Here is an 18,442-nt window from a genome sequence, read left to right on the forward strand (position 1 = left end):
GTGGAGAGACGTTCGTTCATCTAGCACAAAGGGAACGGGTTGCAGGAGAAACTTTTACTCTGGTTTCTCAGTCTGTTTCCTAGTGCCGGTTTGAAGTTCCTGCAGTTTTCAGTGTAAAACCGGGTTGGAGCTACTACCTCCCCTTATATATGTATGGAGTGGAGTTTGCAACTGAAAAGAAACTTTGTGTTCCCAACAAGCTAGGTGAAGGACGGCTTTCACACACACTTATCTCTCAGAACTGAGCATGTGGAGAGACGTTCGTTCATCTAGCACAAAGGGAACGGGTTGCAGGAGAAACTTTTATTCTGGTTTCTCAGTCTGTTTCCTAGTGCCGGTTTGAAGTTCCTGCAGTTTTCACTGTAAAACCGAGTTGGAGCTAGTACCTCCCCATATATATGTATGGAGTGGAGTTTGCAACTGAAAAGAAACTTTGTGTTCCCAACAAGCTAGGTGAAGGACGGCTTTCACACACACTTATCTCGCAGAACTGAGCATGTGGAGAGACGTTCGTTCATCTAGCACAAAGGGAACGGGTTGCAGGAGAAACTTTTACTCTGGTTTCTCAGTCTGTTTCCTAGTGCCGGTTTGAAGTTCCTGCAGTTTTCACTGTAAAACCGAGTTGGAGCTAGTACCACCCCATATATATGTATGGAGTGGAGTTTGCAACTGAAAAGAAACTTTGTGTTCCCAACAAGCTAGGTGAAGGACGGCTTTCACACACACTTATCTCTCAGAACTGAGCATGTGGAGAGACGTTCGTTCACCTAGCACAAAGGGAACGGGATGCAGGAGAAACTTTTACTCTGGTTTCTCAGTCTGTTTCCTAGTGCCGGTTTGAAGTTCCTGCAGTTTTCACTGTAAAACCGAGTTGGAGCTACTACCTCCCCATATATATGTATGGAGTGGAGTTTGCAACTGAAAAGAAACTTTGTGTTCCCAACAAACTAGGTGAAGGACGGCTTTCACACACACTTATCTCTCAGAACTGAGCATGTGGAGAGACGTTCGTTCATCTAGCACAAAGGGAACGGGTTGCAGGAGAAACTTTTACTCTGGTTTCTCAGTCTGTTTCCTAGTGCCGGTTTGAAGTTCCTGCAGTTTTCACTGTAAAACCGTGTTGGAGCAAGCACCTCCCCATATATATGTAAGGAGTGGAGTTTGCAACTGAAAAGAAACTTTGTGTTCCCAACAAGCTAGGTGAAGGACGGCTTTCACACACACTTATCTCTCAGAACTGAGCATGTGGAGAGACGTTCGTTCACCTAGCACAAAGGGAACGGGTTGCAGGAGAAACTTTTACTCGGGTTTCTCAGTCTGTTTCCTAGTGCCGGTTTGAAGTTCCTGCAGTTTTCACTGTAAAACCGAGTTGGAGCTAGTACCTCCCCATATATAGGTATGGAGTGGAGTTAGCAACTGAAAAGAAACTATGTGTTCCCAACAAGCTAGGTGAAGGACGGCTTTCACACACACTTATCTCTCAGAACTGAGCATGTGGAGAGACGTTCGTTCACCTAGCACAAAGGGAACGGGTTGCAGGAGAAACTTTTACTCTGGTTTCTCAGTCTGTTTCCTAGTGCCGGTTTGAAGTTCCTGCAGTTTTCACTGTAAAACCGAGTTGGAGCTAGTACCTCCCCATATATATGTATGGAGTGGAGTTTGCAACTGAAAAGAAACTTTGTGTTCCCAACAAGCTAGGTGAAGGACGGCTTTCACACACACTTATCTCTCAGAACTGAGCATGTGGAGAGACGTTGGTTCATCTAGCACAAAGGGAACGGGTTGCAGGAGAAACTTTTACTCTGGTTTCTCAGTCTGTTTCCTAGTGCCGGTTTGAAGTTCCTGCAGTTTTCACTGTAAAACCGAGTTGGAGCAAGCACCTCCCCATATATATGTAAGGAGTGGGGTTTGCAACTGAAAAGAAACTTTGTGTTCCCAACAAGCTAGGTGAAGGACGGCTTTCACACACACTTATCTCTCAGAACTGAGCATGTGGAGAGACGTTCGTTCAACTAGCACAAAGGAAACGGGTTGCAGGAGAAACTTTTATTCTGGTTTCTCAGTCTGTTTCCTAGTGCCGGTTTGAAGTTCCTGCAGTTTTCACTGTAAAACCGAGTTGGAGCTAGTACCTCCCCATGTATATGTATGGAGTGGAGTTTGCAACTGAAAAGAAACTTTGTGTTCCCAACAAGCTAGGTGAAGGACGGCTTTCACACACACTTATCTCTCAGAACTGAGCATGTGGAGAGACGTTCGTTCACCTAGCACAAAGGGAACGGGATGCAGGAGAAACTTTTACTCTGGTTTCTCAGTCTGTTTCCTAGTGCCGGTTTGAAGTTCCTGCAGTTTTCACTGTAAAACCGAGTTGGAGCTACTACCTCCCCATATATATGTATGGAGTGGAGTTTGCAACTGAAAAGAAACTTTGTGTTCCCAACAAACTAGGTGAAGGACGGCTTTCACACACACTTATCTCTCAGAACTGAGCATGTGGAGAGACGTTCGTTCATCTAGCACAAAGGGAACGGGTTGCAGGAGAAACTTTTACTCTGGTTTCTCAGTCTGTTTCCTAGTGCCGGTTTGAAGTTCCTGCAGTTTTCACTGTAAAACCGAGTTGGAGCTAGTACCTCCCCATATATATGTATGGAGTGGAGTTTGCAACTGAAAAGAAACTTTGTGTTCCCAACAAGCTAGGTGAAGGACGGCTTTCACACACACTTATCTCTCAGAACTGAGCATGTGGAGAGACGTTCGTTCATCTAGCACAAAGGGAACGGGTTGCAGGAGAAACTTTTACTCTGGTTTCTCAGTCTGTTTCCTAGTGCCGGTTTGAAGTTCCTGCAGTTTTCACTGTAAAACCGAGTTGGAGCTAGTACCTCCCCATATATATGTATGGAGTGGAGTTTGCAACTGAAAAGAAACTTTGTGTTCCCAACAAGCTAGGTGAAGGACGGCTTTCACACACACTTATCTCGCAGAACGGAGCATGTGGAGAGACGTTCGTTCATCTAGCACAAAGGGAACGGGTTGCAGGAGAAACTTTTACTCTGTTTTCTCAGTCTGTTTCCTAGTGCCGGTTTGAATTTCCTGCAGTTTTCACTGTAAAACCGATTTGGAGCTAGTACCTCCCCATATATATGTATGGAGTGGAGTTTGCAACTGAAAAGAAACTTTGTGTTCCCAACAAGCTAGGTGAAGGACGGCTTTCACACACACTTATCTCTCAGAACTGAGCATGTGGAGAGACGTTCGTTCATCTAGCACAAAGGGAACGGGTTGCAGGAGAAACTTTTACTCTGGTTTCTCAGTCTGTTTCCTAGTGCCGGTTTGAAGTTCCTGCAGTTTTCAGTGTAAAACCGGGTTGGAGCTACTACCTCCCCTTATATATGTATGGAGTGGAGTTTGCAACTGAAAAGAAACTTTGTGTTCCCAACAAGCTAGGTGAAGGACGGCTTTCACACACACTTATCTCTCAGAACGGAGCATGTGGAGAGACGTTCGTTCATCTAGCACAAAGGGAACGGGTTGCAGGAGAAACTTTTACTCTGTTTTCTCAGTCTGTTTCCTAGTGCCGGTTTGAATTTCCTGCAGTTTTCACTGTAAAACCGATTTGGAGCTAGTACCTCCCCATATATATGTATGGAGTGGAGTTTGCAACTGAAAAGAAACTTTGTGTTCCCAACAAGCTAGGTGAAGGACGGCTTTCACACACACTTATCTCTCAGAACTGAGCATGTGGAGAGACGTTCGTTCATCTAGCACAAAGGGAACGGGTTGCAGGAGAAACTTTTACTCTGGTTTCTCAGTCTGTTTCCTAGTGCCGGTTTGAAGTTCCTGCAGTTTTCAGTGTAAAACCGGGTTGGAGCTACTACCTCCCCTTATATATGTATGGAGTGGAGTTTGCAACTGAAAAGAAACTTTGTGTTCCCAACAAGCTAGGTGAAGGACGGCTTTCACACACACTTATCTCTCAGAACTGAGCATGTGGAGAGACGTTCGTTCATCTAGCACAAAGGGAACGGGTTGCAGGAGAAACTTTTACTCTGGTTTCTCAGTCTGTTTCCTAGTGCCGGTTTGAAGTTCCTGCAGTTTTCAGTGTAAAACCGGGTTGGAGCTACTACCTCCCCTTATATATGTATGGAGTGGAGTTTGCAACTGAAAAGAAACTTTGTGTTCCCAACAAGCTAGGTGAAGGACGGCTTTCACACACACTTATCTCTCAGAACTGAGCATGTGGAGAGACGTTCGTTCATCTAGCACAAAGGGAACGGGTTGCAGGAGAAACTTTTACTCTGGTTTCTCAGTCTGTTTCCTAGTGCCGGTTTGAAGTTCCTGCAGTTTTCAGTGTAAAACCGGGTTGGAGCTACTACCTCCCCTTATATATGTATGGAGTGGAGTTTGCAACTGAAAAGAAACTTTGTGTTCCCAACAAGCTAGGTGAAGGACGGCTTTCACACACACTTATCTCTCAGAACGGAGCATGTGGAGAGACGTTCGTTCATCTAGCACAAAGGGAACGGGTTGCAGGAGAAACTTTTACTCTGGTTTCTCAGTCTGTTTCCTAGTGCCGGTTTGAAGTTCCTGCAGTTTTCAGTGTAAAACCGGGTTGGAGCTACTACCTCCCCATATATATGTATGGAGTGGAGTTTGCAACTGAAAAGAAACTTTGTGTTCCCAACAAGCTAGGTGAAGGACGGCTTTCACACACACTTATCTCTAAGAACTGAGCATGTGGAGAGACGTTCGTTCATCTAGCACAAAGGGAACGGGTTGCAGGAGAAACTTTTACTCTGGTTTCTCAGTCTGTTTCCTAGTGCCGGTTTGAAGTTCCTGCAGTTTTCACTGTAAAACCGAGTTGGAGCTAGTACCTCCCCATATATATGTATGGAGTGGAGTTTGCAACTGAAAAGAAACTTTGTGTTCCCAACAAGCTAGGTGAAGGACGGCTTTCACACACACTTATCTCTCAGAACGGAGCATGTGGAGAGACGTTCGTTCATCTAGCACAAAGGGAACGGGTTGCAGGAGAAACTTTTACTCTGTTTTCTCAGTCTGTTTCCTAGTGCCGGTTTGAATTTCCTGCAGTTTTCACTGTAAAACCGATTTGGAGCTAGTACCTCCCCATATATATGTATGGAGTGGAGTTTGCAACTGAAAAGAAACTTTGTGTTCCCAACAAGCTAGGTGAAGGACGGCTTTCACACACACTTATCTCTCAGAACTGAGCATGTGGAGAGACGTTCGTTCATCTAGCACAAAGGGAACGGGTTGCAGGAGAAACTTTTACTCTGGTTTCTCAGTCTGTTTCCTAGTGCCGGTTTGAAGTTCCTGCAGTTTTCACTGTAAAACCGAGTTGGAGCTAGTACCTCCCCATATATATGTATGGAGTGGAGTTTGCAACTGAAAAGAAACTTTGTGTTCCCAACAAGCTAGGTGAAGGACGGCTTTCACACACACTTATCTCTCAGAACGGAGCATGTGGAGAGACGTTCGTTCATCTAGCACAAAGGGAACGGGTTGCAGGAGAAACTTTTACTCTGTTTTCTCAGTCTGTTTCCTAGTGCCGGTTTGAATTTCCTGCAGTTTTCACTGTAAAACCGATTTGGAGCTAGTACCTCCCCATATATATGTATGGAGTGGAGTTTGCAACTGAAAAGAAACTTTGTGTTCCCAACAAGCTAGGTGAAGGACGGCTTTCACACACACTTATCTCTCAGAACTGAGCATGTGGAGAGACGTTCGTTCATCTAGCACAAAGGGAACGGGTTGCAGGAGAAACTTTTACTCTGGTTTCTCAGTCTGTTTCCTAGTGCCGGTTTGAAGTTCCTGCAGTTTTCAGTGTAAAACCGGGTTGGAGCTACTACCTCCCCTTATATATGTATGGAGTGGAGTTTGCAACTGAAAAGAAACTTTGTGTTCCCAACAAGCTAGGTGAAGGACGGCTTTCACACACACTTATCTCTCAGAACTGAGCATGTGGAGAGACGTTCGTTCACCTAGCACAAAGGGAACGGGATGCAGGAGAAACTTTTACTCTGGTTTCTCAGTCTGTTTCCTAGTGCCGGTTTGAAGTTCCTGCAGTTTTCACTGTAAAACCGAGTTGGAGCTACTACCTCCCCATATATATGTATGGAGTGGAGTTTGCAACTGAAAAGAAACTTTGTGTTCCCAACAAACTAGGTGAAGGACGGCTTTCACACACACTTATCTCTCAGAACTGAGCATGTGGAGAGACGTTCGTTCATCTAGCACAAAGGGAACGGGTTGCAGGAGAAACTTTTACTCTGGTTTCTCAGTCTGTTTCCTAGTGCCGGTTTGAAGTTCCTGCAGTTTTCACTGTAAAACCGAGTTGGAGCTAGTACCTCCCCATATATATGTATGGAGTGGAGTTTGCAACTGAAAAGAAACTTTGTGTTCCCAACAAGCTAGGTGAAGGACGGCTTTCACACACACTTATCTCTCAGAACGGAGCATGTGGAGAGACGTTCGTTCATCTAGCACAAAGGGAACGGGTTGCAGGAGAAACTTTTACTCTGGTTTCTCAGTCTGTTTCCTAGTGCCGGTTTGAAGTTCCTGCAGTTTTCACTGTAAAACCGAGTTGGAGCTAGTACCTCCCCATATATATGTATGGAGTGGAGTTTGCAACTGAAAAGAAACTTTGTGTTCCCAACAAGCTAGGTGAAGGACGGCATTCACACACACTTATCTCTCAGAACGGAGCATGTGGAGAGACGTTCGTTCATCTAGCACAAAGGGAACGGGTTGCAGGAGAAACTTTTACTCTGTTTTCTCAGTCTGTTTCCTAGTGCCGGTTTGAATTTCCTGCAGTTTTCACTGTAAAACCGATTTGGAGCTAGTACCTCCCCATATATATGTATGGAGTGGAGTTTGCAACTGAAAAGAAACTTTGTGTTCCCAACAAGCTAGGTGAAGGACGGCTTTCACACACACTTATCTCTCAGAACTGAGCATGTGGAGAGACGTTCGTTCACCTAGCACAAAGGGAACGGGATGCAGGAGAAACTTTTACTCTGGTTTCTCAGTCTGTTTCCTAGTGCCGGTTTGAAGTTCCTGCAGTTTTCACTGTAAAACCGAGTTGGAGCTACTACCTCCCCATATATATGTATGGAGTGGAGTTTGCAACTGAAAAGAAACTTTGTGTTCCCAACAAACTAGGTGAAGGACGGCTTTCACACACACTTATCTCTCAGAACTGAGCATGTGGAGAGACGTTCGTTCACCTAGCACAAAGGGAACGGGTTGCAGGAGAAACTTTTACTCTGGTTTCTCAGTCTGTTTCCTAGTGCCGGTTTGAAGTTCCTGCAGTTTTCACTGTAAAACCGAGTTGGAGCTAGTACCTCCCCATATATAGGTATGGAGTGGAGTTTGCAACTGAAAAGAAACTATGTGTTCCCAACAAGCTAGGTGAAGGACGGCTTTCACACACACTTATCTCTCAGAACTGAGCATGTGGAGAGACGTTCGTTCATCTAGCACAAAGGGAACGGGTTGCAGGAGAAACTTTTACTCTGGTTTCTCAGTCTGTTTCCTAGTGCCGGTTTGAAGTTCCTGCAGTTTTCACTGTAAAACCGAGTTGGAGCTAGTACCACCCCATATATATGTATGGAGTGGAGTTTGCAACTGAAAAGAAACTTTGTGTTCCCAACAAGCTAGGTGAAGGACGGCTTTCACACACACTTATCTCTCAGAACTGAGCATGTGGAGAGACGTTCGTTCATCTAGCACAAAGGGAACGGGTTGCAGGAGAAACTTTTACTCTGGTTTCTCAGTCTGTTTCCTAGTGCCGGTTTGAAGTTCCTGCAGTTTTCACTGTAAAACTGAGTTGGAGCTAGTACCTCCCCTTATATATGAATGGAGTGAAGTTTGCAACTGAAAAGAAACTTTGTGTTCCCAACAAGCTAGGTGAAGGACGGCTTTCACACACACTTATCTCTCAGAACTGAGCATGTGGAGAGACGTTCGTTCATCTAGCACAAAGGGAACGGGTTGCAGGAGAAACTTTTACTCTGGTTTCTCAGTCTGTTTCCTAGTGCCGGTTTGAAGTTCCTGCAGTTTTCACTGGAAAACCGGGTTGGAGCTACTGCCTCCCCATATATATGTATGGAGTGGAGTTTGCAACTGAAAAGAAACTTTGTGTTCCCAACAAGCTAGGTGAAGGACGGCTTTCACACACACTTATCTCTCAGAACTGAGCATGTGGAGAGACGTTCGTTCACCTAGCACAAAGGGAACGGGTTGCAGGAGAAACTTTTACTCTGGTTTCTCAGTCTGTTTCCTAGTGCCGGTTTGAAGTTCCTGCAGTTTTCACTGGAAAACCGGGTTGGAGCTACTACCTCCCCTTATATATGAATGGAGTGGAGTTTGCAACTGAAAAGAAACTTTGTGTTCCCAACAAGCTAGTTGAAGGACGGCTTTCACACACACTTATCTCTCAGAACTGAGCATGTGGAGAGACGTTCGTTCACCTAGCACAAAGGGAACGGGTTGCAGGAGAAACTTTTACTCTGGTTTCTCAGTCTGTTTCCTAGTGCCGGTTTGAAGTTCCTGCAGTTTTCACTGTAAAACCGAGTTGGAGCTAGTACCTCCCCATATATATGTATGGAGTGGAGTTTGCAACTGAAAAGAAACTTTGTGTTCCCAACAAGCTAGGTGAAGGACGGCTTTCACACACACTTATCTCTCAGAACTGAGCATGTGGAGAGACGTTCGTTCACCTAGCACAAAGGGAACGGGTTGCAGGAGAAACTTTTACTCTGGTTTCTCAGTCTGTTTCCTAGTGCCGGTTTGAAGTTCCTGCAGTTTTCACTGTAAAACCGAGTTGGAGCTAGTACCTCCCCATATATATGTATGGAGTGGAGTTTGCAACTGAAAAGAAACTTTGTGTTCCCAACAAGCTAGGTGAAGGACGGCTTTCACACACACTTATCTCTCAGAACTGAGCATGTGGAGAGACGTTCGTTCATCTAGCACAAAGGGAACGGGTTGCAGGAGAAACTTTTACTCTGGTTTCTCAGTCTGTTTCCTAGTGCCGGTTTGAAGTTCCTGCAGTTTTCACTGTAAAACCGGGTTGGAGCTACTACCTCCCCTTATATATGTATGGAGTGGAGTTTGCAACTGAAAAGAAACTTTGTGTTCCCAACAAGCTAGGTGAAGGACGGCTTTCACACACACTTATCTCTCAGAACTGAGCATGTGGAGAGACGTTCGTTCATCTAGCACAAAGGGAACGGGTTGCAGGAGAAACTTTTACTCTGTTTTCTCAGTCTGTTTCCTAGTGCCGGTTTGAAGTTCCTGCAGTTTTCACTGTAAAACCGAGTTGGAGCTAGTACCTCCCCATATATATGTATGGAGTGGAGTTTGCAACTGAAAAGAAACTTTGTGTTCCCAACAAGCTAGGTGAAGGACGGCTTTCACACACACTTATCTCGCAGAACTGAGCATGTGGAGAGACGTTCGTTCATCTAGCACAAAGGGAACGGGTTGCAGGAGAAACTTTTACTCTGGTTTCTCAGTCTGTTTCCTAGTGCCGGTTTGAAGTTCCAGCAGTTTTCACTGTAAAACCGAGTTGGAGCTAGTACCACCCCATATATATGTATGGAGTGGAGTTTGCAACTGAAAAGAAACTTTGTGTTCCCAACAAGCTAGGTGAAGGACGGCTTTCACACACACATATCTCTCAGAACTGAGCATGTGGAGAGACGTTCGTTCATCTAGCACAAAGGGAACGGGTTGCAGGAGAAACTTTTACTCTGGTTTCTCAGTCTGTTTCCTAGTGCCGGTTTGAAGTTCCTGCAGTTTTCACTGTAAAACCGGGTTGGAGCTACTACCTCCCCTTATATATGAATGGAGTGGAGTTTGCAACTGAAAAGAAACTTTGTGTTCCCAACAAGCTAGGTGAAGGACGGCTTTCACACACACTTATCTCTCAGAACTGAGCATGTGGAGAGACGTTCGTTCATCTAGCACAAAGGGAACGGGTTGCAGGAGAAACTTTTACTCTGGTTTCTCAGTCTGTTTCCTAGTGCCGGTTTGAAGTTCCTGCAGTTTTCACTGTAAAACCGAGTTGGAGCTAGTACCTCCCCATATATATGTATGGAGTGGAGTTTGCAACTGAAAAGAAACTTTGTGTTCCCAACAAACTAGGTGAAGGACGGCTTTCACACACACTTATCTCTCAGAACTGAGCATGTGGAGAGACGTTCGTTCATCTAGCACAAAGGGAACGGGTTGCAGGAGAAACTTTTATTCTGGTTTCTCAGTCTGTTTCCTAGTGCCGGTTTGAAGTTCCTGCAGTTTTCACTGTAAAACCGAGTTGGAGCTAGTACCTCCCCATATATATGTATGGAGTGGGGTTTGCAACTGAAAAGAAACTTTGTGTTCCCAACAAGCTAGGTGAAGGACGGCTTTCACACACACTTATCTCTCAGAACTGAGCATGTGGAGAGACGTTCGTTCAACTAGCACAAAGAAACGGGTTGCAGGAGAAACTTTTACTCGGGTTTCTCAGTCTGTTTCCTAGTGCCGGTTTGAAGTTCCTGCAGTTTTCACTGTAAAACCGAGTTGGAGCTAGTACCTCCCCATATATATGTATGGAGTGGAGTTTGCAACTGAAAAGAAACTTTGTGTTCCCAACAAGCTAGGTGAAGGACGGCTTTCACACACACTTATCTCTCAGAACTGAGCATGTGGAGAGACGTTCGTTCATCTAGCACAAAGGGAACGGGTTGCAGGAGAAACTTTTATTCTGGTTTCTCAGTCTGTTTCCTAGTGCCGGTTTGAAGTTCCTGCAGTTTTCACTGTAAAACCGAGTTGGAGCTAGTACCTCCCCATATATATGTATGGAGTGGGGTTTGCAACTGAAAAGAAACTTTGTGTTCCCAACAAGCTAGGTGAAGGACGGCTTTCACACACACTTATCTCTCAGAACTGAGCATGTGGAGAGACGTTCGTTCAACTAGCACAAAGAAACGGGTTGCAGGAGAAACTTTTACTCGGGTTTCTCAGTCTGTTTCCTAGTGCCGGTTTGAAGTTCCTGCAGTTTTCACTGTAAAACCGAGTTGGAGCTAGTACCTCCCCATATATATGTATGGAGTGGAGTTTGCAACTGAAAAGAAACTTTGTGTTCCCAACAAGCTAGGTGAAGGACGGCTTTCACACACACTTATCTCTCAGAACTGAGCATGTGGAGAGACGTTCGTTCATCTAGCACAAAGGGAACGGGTTGCAGGAGAAACTTTTACTCTGGTTTCTCAGTCTGTTTCCTAGTGCCGGTTTGAAGTTCCTGCAGTTTTCACTGGAAAACCGGGTTGGAGCTACTACCTCCCCTTATATATGAATGGAGTGGAGTTTGCAACTGAAAAGAAACTTTGTGTTCCCAACAAGCTAGGTGAAGGACGGCTTTCACACACACTTATCTCTCAGAACTGAGCATGTGGAGAGACGTTCGTTCATCTAGCACAAAGGGAACGGGTTGCAGGAGAAACTTTTACTCTGGTTTCTCAGTCTGTTTCCTAGTGCCGGTTTGAAGTTCCTGCAGTTTTCACTGGAAAACCGGGTTGGAGCTACTACCTCCCCTTATATATGAATGGAGTGGAGTTTGCAACTGAAAAGAAACTTTGTGTTCCCAACAAGCTAGGTGAAGGACGGCTTTCACACACACTTATCTCTCAGAACTGAGCATGTGGAGAGACGTTCGTTCACCTAGCACAAAGGGAACGGGTTGCAGGAGAAACTTTTACTCTGGTTTCTCAGTCTGTTTCCTAGTGCCGGTTTGAAGTTCCTGCAGTTTTCACTGGAAAACCGGGTTGGAGCTACTACCTCCCCTTATATATGAATGGAGTGGAGTTTGCAACTGAAAAGAAACTTTGTGTTCCCAACAAGCTAGTTGAAGGACGGCTTTCACACACACTTATCTCTCAGAACTGAGCATGTGGAGAGACGTTCGTTCACCTAGCACAAAGGGAACGGGTTGCAGGAGAAACTTTTACTCTGGTTTCTCAGTCTGTTTCCTAGTGCCGGTTTGAAGTTCCTGCAGTTTTCACTGTAAAACCGAGTTGGAGCTAGTACCTCCCCATATATATGTATGGAGTGGAGTTTGCAACTGAAAAGAAACTTTGTGTTCCCAACAAGCTAGGTGAAGGACGGCTTTCACACACACTTATCTCGCAGAACTGAGCATGTGGAGAGACGTTCGTTCATCTAGCACAAAGGGAACGGGTTGCAGGAGAAACTTTTACTCTGGTTTCTCAGTCTGTTTCCTAGTGCCGGTTTGAAGTTCCTGCAGTTTTCACTGTAAAACCGAGTTGGAGCTAGTACCTCCCCATATATATGTATGGAGTGGAGTTTGCAACTGAAAAGAAACTTTGTGTTCCCAACAAGCTAGGTGAAGGACGGCTTTCACACACACTTATCTCTCAGAACTGAGCATGTGGAGAGACGTTCGTTCACCTAGCACAAAGGGAACGGGTTGCAGGAGAAACTTTTACTCTGGTTTCTCAGTCTGTTTCCTAGTGCCGGTTTGAAGTTCCTGCAGTTTTCACTGTAAAACCGAGTTGGAGCTAGTACCTCCCCATATATATGTATGGAGTGGAGTTTGCAACTTAAAAGAAACTTTGTGTTCCCAACAAGCTAGGTGAAGGACGGCTTTCACACACACTTATCTCTCAGAACTGAGCATGTGGAGAGACGTTCGTTCATCTAGCACAAAGGGAACGGGTTGCAGGAGAAACTTTTACTCTGGTTTCTCAGTCTGTTTCCTAGTGCCGGTTTGAAGTTCCTGCAGTTTTCACTGTAAAACCGAGTTGGAGCTAGTACCTCCCCATATATATGTATGGAGTGGAGTTTGCAACTGAAAAGAAACTTTGTGTTCCCAACAAGCTAGGTGAAGGACGGCTTTCACACACACTTATCTCGCAGAACTGAGCATGTGGAGAGACGTTCGTTCATCTAGCACAAAGGGAACGGGTTGCAGGAGAAACTTTTATTCTGGTTTCTCAGTCTGTTTCCTAGTGCCGGTTTGAAGTTCCTGCAGTTTTCACTGTAAAACCGAGTTGGAGCTACTACCTCCCCATATATATGTATGGAGTGGAGTTTGCAACTGAAAAGAAACTTTGTGTTCCCAACAAACTAGGTGAAGGACGGCTTTCACACACACTTATCTCTCAGAACTGAGCATGTGGAGAGACGTTCGTTCACCTAGCACAAAGGGAACGGGTTGCAGGAGAAACTTTTACTCTGGTTTCTCAGTCTGTTTCCTAGTGCCGGTTTGAAGTTCCTGCAGTTTTCACTGTAAAACCGAGTTGGAGCTAGTACCTCCCCATATATATGTATGGAGTGGGGTTTGCAACTGAAAAGAAACTTTGTGTTCCCAACAAGCTAGGTGAAGGACGGCTTTCACACACACTTATCTCTCAGAACTGAGCATGTGGAGAGACGTTCGTTCATCTAGCACAAAGGGAACGGGTTGCAGGAGAAACTTTTATTCTGGTTTCTCGGTCTGTTTCCTAGTGCCGGTTTGAAGTTCCTGCAGTTTTCACTGTAAAACCGAGTTGGAGCTAGTACCTCCCCATATATATGTAAGGAGTGGAGTTTGCAACTGAAAAGAAACTTTGTGTTCCCAACAAGCTAGGTGAAGGACGGCTTTCACACACACTTATCTCTCAGAACTGAGCATGTGGAGAGACGTTCGTTCAACTAGCACAAAGGGAACGGGTTGCAGGAGAAACTTTTATTCTGGTTTCTCAGTCTGTTTCCTAGTGCCGGTTTGAAGTTCCTGCAGTTTTCACTGTAAAACCGAGTTGGAGCTAGTACCTCCCCATATATATGTATGGAGTGGAGTTTGCAACTGAAAAGAAACTTTGTGTTCCCAACAAGCTAGGTGAAGGACGGCTTTCACACACACTTATCTCTCAGAACTGAGCATGTGGAGAGACGTTCGTTCACCTAGCACAAAGGGAACGGGATGCAGGAGAAACTTTTACTCTGGTTTCTCAGTCTGTTTCCTAGTGCCGGTTTGAAGTTCCTGCAGTTTTCACTGTAAAACCGAGTTGGAGCTACTACCTCCCCATATATATGTATGGAGTGGAGTTTGCAACTGAAAAGAAACTTTGTGTTCCCAACAAACTAGGTGAAGGACGGCTTTCACACACACTTATCTCTCAGAACTGAGCATGTGGAGAGACGTTCGTTCATCTAGCACAAAGGGAACGGGTTGCAGGAGAAACTTTTACTCTGGTTTCTCAGTCTGTTTCCTAGTGCCGGTTTGAAGTTCCTGCAGTTTTCACTGTAAAACCGAGTTGGAGCTAGTACCTCCCCATATATATGTATGGAGTGGAGTTTGCAACTGAAAAGAAACTTTGTGTTCCCAACAAGCTAGGTGAAGGACGGCTTTCACACACACTTATCTCTCAGAACTGAGCATGTGGAGAGACGTTCGTTCACCTAGCACAAAGGGAACGGGTTGCAGGAGAAACTTTTACTCTGGTTTCTCAGTCTGTTTCCTAGTGCCGGTTTGAAGTTCCTGCAGTTTTCACTGTAAAACCGAGTTGGAGCTAGTACCTCCCCATATATATGTATGGAGTGGAGTTTGCAACTGAAAAGAAACTTTGTGTTCCCAACAAGCTAGGTGAAGGACGGCTTTCACACACACTTATCTCTCAGAACTGAGCATGTGGAGAGACGTTCGTTCATCTAGCACAAAGGGAACGGGTTGCAGGAGAAACTTTTACTCTGGTTTCTCAGTCTGTTTCCTAGTGCCGGTTTGAAGTTCCTGCAGTTTTCACTGTAAAACCGAGTTGGAGCTAGTACCTCCCCATATATATGTATGGAGTGGAGTTTGCAACTGAAAAGAAACTTTGTGTTCCCAACAAGCTAGGTGAAGGACGGCTTTCACACACACTTATCTCTCAGAACGGAGCATGTGGAGAGACGTTCGTTCACCTAGCACAAAGGGAACGGGTTGCAGGAGAAACTTTTACTCTGGTTTCTCAGTCTGTTTCCTAGTGCCGGTTTGAAGTTCCTGCAGTTTTCACTGTAAAACCGAGTTGGAGCTAGTACCTCCCCATATATATGTATGGAGTGGAGTTTGCAACTGAAAAGAAACTTTGTGTTCCCAACAAGCTAGGTGAAGGACGGCTTTCACACACACTTATCTCTCAGAACTGAGCATGTGGAGAGACGTTCGTTCATCTAGCACAAAGGGAACGGGTTGCAGGAGAAACTTTTACTCTGGTTTCTCAGTCTGTTTCCTAGTGCCGGTTTGAAGTTCCTGCAGTTTTCACTGTAAAACCGAGTTGGAGCTAGTACCTCCCCATATATATGTATGGAGTGGAGTTTGCAACTGAAAAGAAACTTTGTGTTCCCAACAAGCTAGGTGAAGGACGGCTTTCACACACACTTATCTCGCAGAACTGAGCATGTGGAGAGACGTTCGTTCATCTAGCACAAAGGGAACGGGTTGCAGGAGAAACTTTTATTCTGGTTTCTCAGTCTGTTTCCTAGTGCCGGTTTGAAGTTCCTGCAGTTTTCACTGTAAAACCGAGTTGGAGCTACTACCTCCCCATATATATGTATGGAGTGGAGTTGGCAACTGAAAAGAAACTTTGTGTTCCCAACAAACTAGGTGAAGGACGGCTTTCACACACACTTATCTCTCAGAACTGAGCATGTGGAGAGACGTTCGTTCATCTAGCACAAAGGGAACGGGTTGCAGGAGAAACTTTTACTCTGGTTTCTCAGTCTGTTTCCTAGTGCCGGTTTGAAGTTCCTGCAGTTTTCACTGTAAAACCGAGTTGGAGCTAGTACCTCCCCATATATATGTATGGAGTGGGGTTTGCAACTGAAAAGAAACTTTGTGTTCCCAACAAGCTAGGTGAAGGACGGCTTTCACACACACTTATCTCTCAGAACTGAGCATGTGGAGAGACGTTCGTTCATCTAGCACAAAGGGAACGGGTTGCAGGAGAAACTTTTATTCTGGTTTCTCAGTCTGTTTCCTAGTGCCGGTTTGAAGTTCCTGCAGTTTTCACTGTAAAACCGAGTTGGAGCTAGTACCTCCCCATATATATGTAAGGAGTGGAGTTTGCAACTGAAAAGAAACTTTGTGTTCCCAACAAGCTAGGTGAAGGACGGCTTTCACACACACTTATCTCTCAGAACTGAGCATGTGGAGAGACGTTCGTTCAACTAGCACAAAGGAAACGGGTTGCAGGAGAAACTTTTATTCTGGTTTCTCAGTCTGTTTCCTAGTGCCGGTTTGAAGTTCCTGCAGTTTTCACTGTAAAACCGAGTTGGAGCTAGTACCTCCCCATATATATGTATGGAGTGGAGTTTGCAACTGAAAAGAAACTTTGTGTTCCCAACAAGCTAGGTGAAGGACGGCTTTCACACACACTTATCTCTCAGAACTGAGCATGTGGAGAGACGTTCGTTCACCTAGCACAAAGGGAACGGGATGCAGGAGAAACTTTTACTCTGGTTTCTCAGTCTGTTTCCTAGTGCCGGTTTGAAGTTCCTGCAGTTTTCACTGTAAAACCGAGTTGGAGCTACTACCTCCCCATATATATGTATGGAGTGGAGTTTGCAACTGAAAAGAAACTTTGTGTTCCCAACAAACTAGGTGAAGGACGGCTTTCACACACACTTATCTCTCAGAACTGAGCATGTGGAGAGACGTTCGTTCATCTAGCACAAAGGGAACGGGTTGCAGGAGAAACTTTTACTCTGGTTTCTCAGTCTGTTTCCTAGTGCCGGTTTGAAGTTCCTGCAGTTTTCACTGTAAAACCGAGTTGGAGCTAGTACCTCCCCATATATATGTATGGAGTGGAGTTTGCAACTGAAAAGAAACTTTGTGTTCCCAACAAGCTAGGTGAAGGACGGCTTTCACACACACTTATCTCTCAGAACTGAGCATGTGGAGAGACGTTCGTTCACCTAGCACAAAGGGAACGGGTTGCAGGAGAAACTTTTACTCTGGTTTCTCAGTCTGTTTCCTAGTGCCGGTTTGAAGTTCCTGCAGTTTTCACTGTAAAACCGAGTTGGAGCTAGTACCTCCCCATATATATGTATGGAGTGGAGTTTGCAACTGAAAAGAAACTTTGTGTTCCCAACAAGCTAGGTGAAGGACGGCTTTCACACACACTTATCTCTCAGAACTGAGCATGTGGAGAGACGTTCGTTCATCTAGCACAAAGGGAACGGGTTGCAGGAGAAACTTTTACTCTGGTTTCTCAGTCTGTTTCCTAGTGCCGGTTTGAAGTTCCTGCAGTTTTCACTGTAAAACCGAGTTGGAGCTAGTACCTCCCCATATATATGTATGGAGTGGAGTTTGCAACTGAAAAGAAACTTTGTGTTCCCAACAAGCTAGGTGAAGGACGGCTTTCACACACACTTATCTCTCAGAACGGAGCATGTGGAGAGACGTTCGTTCACCTAGCACAAAGGGAACGGGTTGCAGGAGAAACTTTTACTCTGGTTTCTCAGTCTGTTTCCTAGTGCCGGTTTGAATTTCCTGCAGTTTTCACTGTAAAACCGAGTTGGAGCTAGTACCTCCCCATATATATGTATGGAGTGGAGTTTGCAACTGAAAAGAAACTTTGTGTTCCCAACAAGCTAGGTGAAGGACGGCTTTCACACACACTTATCTCTCAGAACTGAGCATGTGGAGAGACGTTCGTTCATCTAGCACAAAGGGAACGGGTTGCAGGAGAAACTTTTACTCTGGTTTCTCAGGCTGTTTCCTAGTGCCGGTTTGAAGTTCCTGCAGTTTTCACTGTAAAACCGAGTTGGAGCTACTACCTCCCCATATATATGTATGGAGTGGAGTTTGCAACTGAAAAGAAACTTTGTGTTCCCAACAAACTAGGTGAAGGACGGCTTTCACACACACTTATCTCTCAGAACTGAGCATGTGGAGAGACGTTCGTTCATCTAGCACAAAGGGAACGGGTTGCAGGAGAAACTTTTACTCTGGTTTCTCAGTCTGTTTCCTAGTGCCGGTTTGAAGTTCCTGCAGTTTTCACTGTAAAACCGAGTTGGAGCTAGTACCTCCCCATATATATGTATGGAGTGGAGTTTGCAACTGAAAAGAAACTTTGTGTTCCCAACAAGCTAGGTGAAGGACGGCTTTCACACACACTTATCTCTCAGAACTGAGCATGTGGAGAGACGTTCGTTCACCTAGCACAAAGGGAACGGGTTGCAGGAGAAACTTTTACTCTGGTTTCTCAGTCTGTTTCCTAGTGCCGGTTTGAAGTTCCTGCAGTTTTCACTGTAAAACCGAGTTGGAGCTAGTACCTCCCCATATATATGTATGGAGTGGAGTTTGCAACTGAAAAGAAACTTTGTGTTCCCAACAAGCTAGGTGAAGGACGGCTTTCACACACATTTATCTCTCAGAACTGAGCATGTGGAGAGACGTTCGTTC

The sequence above is a fragment of the Camelus bactrianus genome, chromosome 5 (genome assembly GCF_048773025.1).
Source record: "Camelus bactrianus isolate YW-2024 breed Bactrian camel chromosome 5, ASM4877302v1, whole genome shotgun sequence".
Taxonomy (NCBI): Eukaryota; Metazoa; Chordata; class Mammalia; order Artiodactyla; family Camelidae; genus Camelus; species Camelus bactrianus.